A 10421-nucleotide genomic window follows, 5' to 3' on the forward strand; every position below is an offset into this window, starting at 1 on the left:
AAAGTTAGCAGAAGGAAGGAAATAAAGGCGATCAGAGCAGACATAAAGGAAATGGGAACCAAAAAGATAATAGAAAAGATCAATGAAACTGAGAGCTGCTTTTCGAGACAACAGATAAACTTTTATCTAGACTTAAAAAGGGGAGAAGTCTCAAAAAATAGAATCGGAAATAAAAGAGGGGATGTTACAACTGATTTCACAGAAAAACAAAGGATCATAGAGACTACTCTGAACATTTATATACCCTGAGCTCAGACAACCTGGAAGGGAGGGATAAATCCTAAAACACACAACCCATCAAGACTAATTTATGTCAAAATAGGACATTTAAATAGATTGATGACTAATAAGGAGACTGAGTCAGAAATCAAACACTTCCCCAAAAGTCAAGGGCCAATGGCTTCCCTAGTGAATTCTACCAAGACTTAAAGGAGCATTAATACGAATCCTCTAAAACTCTTCCATAAAGTAAAAGAAGAGGAAACACATCCAAACTCATTTTATGAAGCCAGCATTACTCTGATATCAAAGCTAAAAAAAGACAATACGAGAAAATAAAATTATAGGTCAATATCCCCAATGAACATACATGCAAATGTTCTCAACAAAATCTTAGCAAACCAAATTCAGCAATGCATCGAATGAATCATATACCATGATTACATGGGATATATTCCAGGGATGCAGAGATGGCTTAGCATCTGCGAATAAATGAATGCAACACACCACGTTAACAAAATGAAGAATAAAAACCTCTTCATCTTCTCAGCCGACGCAGAAAAAGCATCTGACACAATTTAACATCTTTTCATGGTAAAACGCTCAAACTGGCGATGGAGAAAACGTCCCTCAACATAACAGAGGCCACGGCTGATATGCTCACAGCTAACACCATACTCAACGGCGAAACACTGGAAGCTTCATCTCAGAGATCGGGAGCAAGGCAAGGGTGCCCACGCTCACCACTGCTACTCAACACAGGAACTGAAGCCCTGGCTAGAGTAATTAGGCAAGAACAAGAAATAAGACGCATCTGAATTAGAAAGGAAGAAGTAAAATTGTCTCTATTTGCAGATGACGTATTATATAGAGGGAACCCCTAAGACTCCACCAAAAAAACCTGGTAAATTAATAAATTATTTCAGGATACAAAAATCATAGGATACAAAATCAAAAGCAAAAAAAATCACTTGCATTTCTATACACCAACAGTAAGCTGTCAGAAAGAGAGATTAGGAAAACCATTCCATTTAGAGTTGCATCAAAAAAATAAACACTTAGAAATAAATTTAACCAAGGAGGTGAAAGATCTGTGTGCGGAAAAGGATAAGATATTGACGAAAGAAATTGAAGAGGACACAATGGGAAGATATTCTATGCTCATGCACTGAAAAAATTAATCTTGTTGAAATGTCCACATTACCCAAAGCCATCTACATATTCAGTGCAATCCGTATTAAAATTCCAATGTTATTTTTTGCAGAAATGGGACAAACAATCCTAAAATTTGTACGGAGCCATAAAAGACCCCAGAAAGCCAAAGTAATCTTGAGAAAGAGCAAAGCTGCAGGCATCGCCTGATTTCAAATGACATTACAAAGCTGTAGTCGTCAAAAACAGCGCGGCACCGGCATGAAAACAGATACATGGGTCCAGGGAACAGAACGGGGAGCCCAGAAATAAACCCACACGTACGTGGTCAACTGATTTTCCATGGAGGGGCCCAGAACACACAATAGAGAAAAGACGGTCTCTTCAATACATGGTGCTGGGAAGACTGTCCAGCCACGTGCAAAAGAACGAAGCTTTACCTCGCTCCACGAACAAAACCCAACTCAAAACAGATGAAAGATTCGAATGTTAGACCCGAAACCATGAAACTCCAGGAAGAAAACATGGGGGCGCGCTCCTTGCCTTCTGTCGTGGCAATCATTTTTTTTCTTTTTGGATTTCGTACCCAACGCGAAACAGCGCGACGGCAAATAAGCGAGAGGGACCACGTCAGACTCAGACTCAGACGCAGCGAAGGAAGGGGCGGCCTGCGGGCGGGAGCCGGCGTCTGCTCCCCGCGCCTCCACGCGGAGTGGGCGTCCAGGAGGTGTGCGGAACCAGGCAACTCTGCGGCGAAACCCCAAACAAGCCCCCCTGGAAAGGGGCGGAAGACTCCGGCTTTTTTTTTTTTTCCAAAAAAGGTGCACGGAGGCCAGCGGGAGCGCGCGAAGCTGCTCCGCATCGCCCACCGCCAGGGAAGGGTGCGAATGGGACCCTCAGGGGGCGGTCACCTCGCACGCCTGAGGGCGTCGCCCACGGTCACCCAGACAAGAGGCGCTGGCTGGGGAGCAGGCGGAGGCGGAGGCCGCCCGTGCACCGCGGACGAGGATCTCGCCGGCTCCGTCCACGGAGGGCAGCGCGGAGGCTCCCCAAGCCCGGAAACGCGGGCCCGGCACACGGCCCAGGAGCCCCACTTCTGGGTGCCCGTCCAAGGGAAGAGACGTCGCTGTCTGGAGGAGAGACGCCCCTCCTGCTCCCGGCGGGTGGGCCACACACGCACGGCTGCAGGGGGCGGCGCGGGCGCGCGGCCGTTCCGGGGGAGGGCCCCGCCACTGGCAAGGGCGCGACGGCCCCGGAGGGTGTGACGGCGAGAGGAGCCCCGCACAGAGCTCGGCGGACACCGCGCGCCACCGCACGCGCCGAGTCCGGAGGACGGTCGGACACGACGGAGCGGAGCAGCAAAGCGCTTGCCCCGGGCTGGGGCCGGCGAGATCGGGGAGCCGCGCCTCAAATACTACCCGCTCCCCGTTATAAGACGAGGGGGCCCGGGGCTCTGAGGCGTCCCGCGGGGGCTGCGGCTGGCGCCCCGCGTCAAGGCGCGAAGTCGCCGAGACAGAAGAACCTATGCGTTGTCACCGAAGCACCCAGAGGGTGGATGGCCCCCGGTAAGGGACGCGTCCGCCGGCCGGCCGGGTGCGGGGCCCTCCCCCGAGTGCGCACGGGCGTCCGCTCCCCGCGCGGGACTCTCCGGAGCCACTTCGTCAGCTGCGCGGCGGCAGAGCTGGAGACCGGGCGAGGCTGCTGTGCGACGACCCCCCCTCGTGGCCGCCGCCTGGTCTCGGGCTCCCGGACCTGCCCACGAGGCGGTCGGTGCCCAGCCGTCTCCGCGGTGTTGAGCCCTGACCAGCTCTCGCGGTCGTTTCTTATGCCTCCTCACATTTTCTGTGCGTTTTTTTGTTTGTTTGTTTGCAAACCGAGACTCTTGTCATCTCCAGCTCTGCGGCCCCCCTCCCCGTCCCCGGTTCCCCGGGATTATGAGCCCTTAGCCCCTGCACGAAGTCACTACGAAGGACCCGAAGGGGCTGTCGCCGAACCGCCGTCATCGAAGGAATTCCACGTGGCCATCTCAAGCCTAAAACTGCGCATGGAAAGTCACGTTCCTGGAGGCAAGACCTATTTATTCACTTAAAAAGTGAAAAAAAAAAAAAAACCCTACTGGGAAGTTCAGTGAAGTTCGACGCCTCCCTAACGCCACCCGGACTGTGCCCTCGCGTGGGAAGGACACGTGACCCTCACCCCCAGCCCCCTGCGAGCAGAGCTTCAGGCCAAAATAACCCACGTGCGGCCCGGTCGCCCTCTGTGCCCAGGGTCCTGCTGGCCGGCGGCTGCTGGACCCCACTGGCTCTGCGCGGTTACGTTGGGGGTTTTCGAGGTGTGTTGTGGAAGGCGTCTCACACGACCCAGGGATATTTCGACATGGCCCAAAACCCAGCGAGCTTTAAAAATTGCCCAACAATGTACGCGGCAGGGGTCTCTCTGCCCCGACCCCTACTCCCCCTAAACACCAGGGTCAAGTGGGGGGGGCAGGTCACGTGTTAACCCCTGGATGAGGACCAGCCTGACTCCCCGTCACACGCGGCTTCACGAAGCCCACGTCAAACCCCGGCACCCCGTCTCTCTCCAGGGCGAGCCCCCCAGAGTGCCTGGCACTGCCCCCCAGAGCGCCGCGTGCACAGCCCCCCAGAGCACATGGCACTGGCCCCCAGAGTGCCGCGTGCACACCCCCTGCTACCCCGCCATGCCCGCAGGTGTCCCGACCCTGCTCCCGTCCGCATCCCGTGCCAGGGGACGCAGTGTCTCCCATACGCCCGCCCTCAGGGGCCCCTCCCAGACCCGGCCCGGAATCCGCTGTTTCACGGGCACCGAGTCGGCCCCGTGGCCAGAAGCCCCGTGGTCGGTCGCGCGTGGCCATCGGTGAGCCCCGGGCGGCCGCGTGGAGGAGCAGGGTCTGGCGAGTCTCGCATGTCACGTGCCGTCGGTGCACGAGGCCCAGCCCCACCCCAGGGCCTCACGCGGCCTCACGTGGCCTCACGCGGCCTCACGTGGCCTCACGTGGCCTCACGCGGCGGGTTCTTCTGCCCGGCTGCCCCCTGTCCCTAGGTGCGGCCCTGGACTCACAAGGCAGCTGGCCCCCGGTTCCAGCTGGGGCGGTGGCCGTCAGAAACCGGAGGGGCCACCGGCACGGCCCGGGGACGCCGACCGCCCCAGGGCGCCCCCGCCAGCGTGGCCGGGCTTTGCCGCGGCGGCTCCTCACCGCCACCTGGGAGCCCACGTGTCCAGGCACAAATTCTGCTACCGCAGACACGAGAAAGAGAAGAATCCGAGAGACATTGGCGTCCACCACGGCGCCGGCCTCGCGGCCTCCACGGGCCGCGTCTGAAGGAGGCAGAGGCCTCTGCTCCCTGCCCCGCGGGGTCGCGGGTCTGAAGACAGAGCCGTCAGGAAGCCAGGGTCGCCTCGCGCAGGGCTCTCCCGGCCGACGCCCTCCCCCCCACACCCCTGTCTGCGTCCCATGAGCCGGGACAAGCGCGTGTCTCCGTCCTCCCCACGAGAGGGGCGCTTCCGGCTCGTGCGAAACCGGACGCGAATGCGTGACTGGGTAGAGTTCCCGACGCCGAGGCAGGCGCAGCTGCCACAGCCGGTCTGTCCTGCACATGGGCAGACACGGTCGAGGCCCCGCGGGCCGGCAGGCTGAGCCCGGCGCCCGCCCCTCCGGTAACCGGTACCCGAGAGGAGGAAGCGGCCCCCCGGAGCGCGCAGAGTCTGTGCTGCGGCGTCCTCCGAGCCGCCGGCGGCCGGCGCGCTCGGGGCTGGTTCGGTTAAAACCACGGCCCCCAGGAAGTCACCAGGAGAACAACGAGAGACACAAAGGCCGCGAACACGAGAAGCTCCGCTTCCGGGGGCTAGAGAGGGCGGGCGGCTGAGGCTTGCTAGTGGGAACCGGGGCGGCGAGCCGCAGACAACGGGTGTTTCTAAGGCTCCTGTGGGTCCCAGGAAATGTCCCAGGAACCACGGGTCACGGTCCCAGGAGACACCTGGACTCTGCCGAGCGAACGAAGGATATTTCTGCCAGAAACGCTTGTCCTGAGCCTCGTCGTAGGGAACGACCCACGTCGAGGCCACGGCGGTTCGGGGGCCTCTGCGGCGTCAGCGTCGCGAGGCCGGGGGCTTCGCGGAGCCCGGCTCGGGTCCCGCGCTGCGAGCCGCTTTCACGGACACCCTCGGCCGACCGCCCGCCGCTTCCTGGGACCGCGAGGCGCGAGCCGACCGCCCGCCGCCCCGTAACGTCTCCTGCCCCCGGGGAGCCGCGAACCGTGATGGCGACCGGGAAAACAGAAACGTGTGTCTGTCGGTGAGGGAGAGAAAGGCAGACGCAGACTGGGGAGGGAGGGCCCGCCGGGTCGCGAGACATGAGAGAGAGTCGCGCAGCGGCCGAGCGGCGCGGCGGGCGGAACCGGCGTCCACGTCTCCAACCACCTCGTCCTTTCAGCACGAACGGGGCACGTGGACCCTGATCCGCGTTTCCAGATTTACTTCCCGTTCGCTTTTGTTCATTAGCGTCTCATTTACGTGCCCATGTGTGGGTCCCGAAGCCAACGGGCAAGACCCCCGGAACCCCGGCCCCCCAGCCTCCGCGCGGACGCCGGCTCGCGGCAGACGTCGGGAGGGCGGATCGCGAGGAACGGCAGCTGGTGCTTGGGAGCGAGCGCACGGCGCGGGCCGGGGTTCGGCTGAGACTTCGCACATCGCGCCCTTTCTCGGGAGAGGCGGGAGGGGCAGGCCGCCCGCGAAAGGCTGAGCCTTTTGTTCTCTACTCATTGAAACTCCGAGTTAATCGTCCTGTCAGTCCAGCAGCGAGGTGTCTAAATGACAGCCCCCCGCGTCCGTCGAGGGAGGCGGGCGCCGCGAGCAGCGAGGCCTCGGGGCAGAGCAGCTACGACCACGCCGAGCGCCGAATTCCCTGCGTGCCGCGGCGCGTTCTCCGGTCATCGCGATCCAAGCGCGAACGGTCATCGAAGCTTCTATTTAAAAGCAGTCGAGCCGCACGACCTCGTGCCGTCGGCCGCAGGGGGCAGACATCAGGTCACTTCATCCTTCCGGAGTAAATGCGTTTTGCAGGTGCGAAGGAACCGCCCTTCCTGGCGGCCTTTTGCCCTCTCGGCCAGAGTCCCAGGTCGCCCTCATCACCGTGCATTCGACAAACCGAAGCAAAATGTTTCACTGCAAAATATTTGTGAGTGTGTAATGAAAAAAAAAAAAACAGGTGTGTTACAGCGATGAAAACGGACGTGTGTTTATCTCAGGACAAGGCTCGCCCATTTCGTGGGTTCCGTCCTAGTTCGGGGTCCTGCGGAGCGACTGGGGGGCGGGTGCGGAAGGAGGGCGGCCAGCGGGCGTGGTACTGCCCACCGGACCCCACTGTGGCCGCCTCGATTCCCCTGGGAGCTCCGGCCAAGCTGGGGGAGCGTGGGCCTCGGAGCTGCTCTAGCCGGGGAGGAGGGGGCAGGCGTGTACCCCCACGCCTGCGGGACACTGAGGGTGCTCGGGCCAGAGGCTGGGAGGCTGGCCGCCTGGACCAGGAGGACAGGGCCTGAGGGGCGCGTGCGACGTCTGCCTGCAAATCACATTTGCTCACGTGGAAACCGTACGTAGAAGGCGAAATGTCTAGATAAAAGACCACGCCAAGCTCTGGTCGCCCGCCGCGTCCCCTCTGCGTGGTCTGGGGCCAAGCGTGTTCCTGGCCATGGACACGCAACGCCGACGCACGCGAGAGGACAGGGCCGCTGCTCGCTGGGCAGCTGCTGCTCCCCGTCTTCCGCCAGGGGGACATCGCCGGCGGCGGAGTCACAAGGTCACGGTAATAAGGGGCGACTTAGGCCTTCTCCGAAGGAACAGTCGTACTCTGCACGATTCCTCACGCGTTTTGGGGGAGGGGAGGGGGACAAATTGTTGAATTTTTCTGCGTTCACTGTGTCCTCATCAGTACGCAAGGAGAACACCGCCGCCCGGAGGCGCCGTGAGCGGCGGGGGCGCCATGTGAGCCGCGTGCGTGCAGCAGGTGCCGACGTTACCCCCCGCAGGCGACCGGGTCCTCGCATGCATTTCTTCACCCTGACGAAACAGTCCGGAGTTTGGATTTTGACGGCGAGGAGACGTGGGCGCTCGTGGCAGGCCTGGCGGGGGCCCGCGTGCATCGGGGGTCCCGCGTGCATCGCTCGGGGGTGCGGGAGGGAGGCGAGTGGCGCAGACGACACCGAGCGCCCGGCGTCCGGGCGGCCGCGTGGGCCACAGCCGCGCCCCGCGGGCTCTCGCGCCCGCGCAGGCACACGCGCGCAGGCGGCAGTTCCTGGCGGCCCACCTCGCCTGCTGGGGGTTTGTCCGTCTCTAAGGAGATCTGGCCGCAAGGAAGACGTGCAGGGCAGGGGGCGGGAGGTGGCGAGCGCACCGTGGCCCTGGGCACAGGCTGCCCCCGGCCTGCACCCGCCGACACCCGACATCTTTCCGGGTCACCCAGTCGATGGTTTGCAGTGAGGGAGCCCCACACAGGCTTCACGTTGCGGGGAGCCAGGCACCTTCCTGAGCGAGGAGGGGTTTCAGCGCCAGGTGCGGGGGCCGCAGGGCTGTCGTGAGCCCTGGGAGACCCCCCCCCCCCCGCGCGTGTCTCCTCAAAGCACGTCGGCCTCTGCCCTTCGTCCCAAGGCCGTGGCCCGGCGTCGTGCGGTTATGTCACCTCCAGGTGCCCCGGCGACCAGGTCATTCCAGGCGGTGAGAAGCCACTTCGGCTGACCTGCCCTTTGACGCCCACCTAAGGTACATGACAGAATTTTTCTTAAAGTTCGAGGATGTTGGCTCGCTGGCTATATCCCAGAAAAGGCTGGGAAGCCGGAAATCAAGTAGTACAGATGTCTGCCTCCCAGTCCATGGTGTTTCATCGTGCAAAGCGCCTCCCGAAACGCAGCCCGGACTGGTCGTTGGGTCCCCGTGGCGTCCGGCAGTGTCCGGCGGCGAATCGTCCTTCTCGGGAGGCCGGACAGCCCCCGGTCGCGGGCGCCGTTTGGGGTACCGCCCAGGCACGCACAGGCGTTTCAGTCGGCTTCTGCCCAAGTGGCGTGTTTACCTCCCTGAGGCGCATCTACAGCGACCGCCCGACGGCAACAGTCGTCATCGGGGGCTTCGCTGCGCTGCACAGGAGCCAGGATGTTAGACTGTGTTAGATACAGGGGGGAAGGAACTCAGCGCAAAACAAGGAGAGAAAGCGTCGTTCACGTAGACGATAACGGACTCAACGCCTGGTGGTCCTGAGATCCGGCAGGGGCGAAATCAATGACAGACGACGACGATACTTTAGGTGTTAAAAACCGATTCTTAAAGGAAGCAGGAGGGTCTGATTAGCAATGTCACTGAATTCGTACGTGAGGTCAGGAAGGACGGTGACCTCTGTGACGTCTTCCTTGGCGCCGACGCCCGGGCTGACAGGTGGCTTGGGGGGACCCCGCGTCGGCAGCCGGAGGGGGTCGTCAGGCTTCCTCACAAAGACTCCATGCCCGGGCCATCACCGGGCTCTGCTGGGTGGAGACGCATCCCGGCCCACCTGCGTTCTCTCCGTCTGACTCAGCCGAGGAACCACGGCTCCGGTCGACTGCGACCCTCCTCCCGCTGGGCTCTGGCACCGACCTGACCGAGGGTGTGGAGAGAGAGGGCGGCAGACAATGGCGGGGCCCGGGCTGCCCCGAGCGCGGCTGCTCCCCTCCTGCTTCCTGAGCGCACGGTTCTCCACCCTCTGCCTGCTCGCTGGCTGGGTCTAACGCTCCCCTCCGAGCTCTGAAACCTCCGTCTGCCTCCGCTCTCTGCCGATGACCTGGTTTCATGTTTCACTGAGCCGTGCTCTGGGCGCCCGGCCCTGCCCGCTGGCCTCCGCGCCCGGGGACCGGCCTTCTGCCCGCGGTGTGGGCGAGCGGCCTGCCACAGGGCGGTCCTCGCTGGCCCGCCGGCCCTGGCCTCCGTGGTCGGCTCAGTCGATTGCTGCAGAATCAACGTTCCCTCTTTCCCGGTCATTCCCACCCACGTGGAGTGTCTCATTTCTCCCATCTTAGCAAACTACGCACTGGACCCTCGGACCCCCCCTAGCTACTGCCCATCCCCCCCCCACGCGAACTCCCCGGAGAAAGCGGCTTCTCTCCGGCCTCCCAGCCTCTCCCGCTCGGGCGTGGTCCGCGCACGCGGCCAGCGAGCGGCAGCTGCGTCGAGGCGGCTCGCCGACGGCCGGGGCGGTGTCGGTGTCGGTGTCGGGCTGCGTTGCTCGGCCCGGCGGCAGCCACGGCACCCTGGGCGTCCCTGCTTCTCGACCCGCGGTCGTGCTGGTCGGCAGGCCCGGGGCCTCCTCCCGTGTCCCCCGGCTCGCTCCGTCGCGGGGCCCCCGCCCGCGGCGCCCGGCGGGACCTGCACCTGCCGCTGTCTGGGGGCGGGGGGGGGGGGGGCCCACGTCCACGTCCACGTCCCTCCCGCCCGCGCCCGCTGCTCCCGCTGCATCCCGCGCGGCTATCGGGGAACTCTGCTCCTCCGCCGCCAAGGGCAGGCGCCCCGGAGCCACGTCCGTCTCTCCAACCCACGTCCGGTCTGTCAGCAAGTTCCGTGGGCTTGATCTCCAAAGCGGGTCCACTGTGTCGTCCCAAGTCGCCCTTCCGAACTCCACCTGGGTCCCCAACCTGCTGTGAGCCCGGCCCCCCGCGTGGTCGCCTTGAGGCGTGAGTCGGGTGGTGCCGCCCGGGGAGCCGGCGAGGCCCCCGTCGCCCACGCCGGCCTCAGACCTGCCGGGCGGGGCGGCACCGAGACGCGGCCCTTCCCGTCGCCGTGTCCCGCAGCGTCCCCGCGCGGGGCGGCACGCGGCGCCGGCCACCCGCTCACTGCGCCGCGGCCTGCGCCGGCTGCCCCGCCCGACGCCCGCGGGGCGCCCTCCGCGACCCCCGTCAGCACCTGCCAAGCGCATGCGGTCTCCTTTTCTCTTCTTTGTGATGCGGCTCTCGTGCAGGACTCTGAATCCCACGAGGTCCAGCAACACTTTCGCCCGGAAACGTGCCCAGCACGTAGTA

The sequence above is a fragment of the Rousettus aegyptiacus genome, unplaced genomic scaffold, assembly GCF_014176215.1.
Source record: "Rousettus aegyptiacus isolate mRouAeg1 unplaced genomic scaffold, mRouAeg1.p scaffold_m13_p_1, whole genome shotgun sequence".
Lineage (NCBI taxonomy): Eukaryota > Metazoa > Chordata > Mammalia > Chiroptera > Pteropodidae > Rousettus > Rousettus aegyptiacus.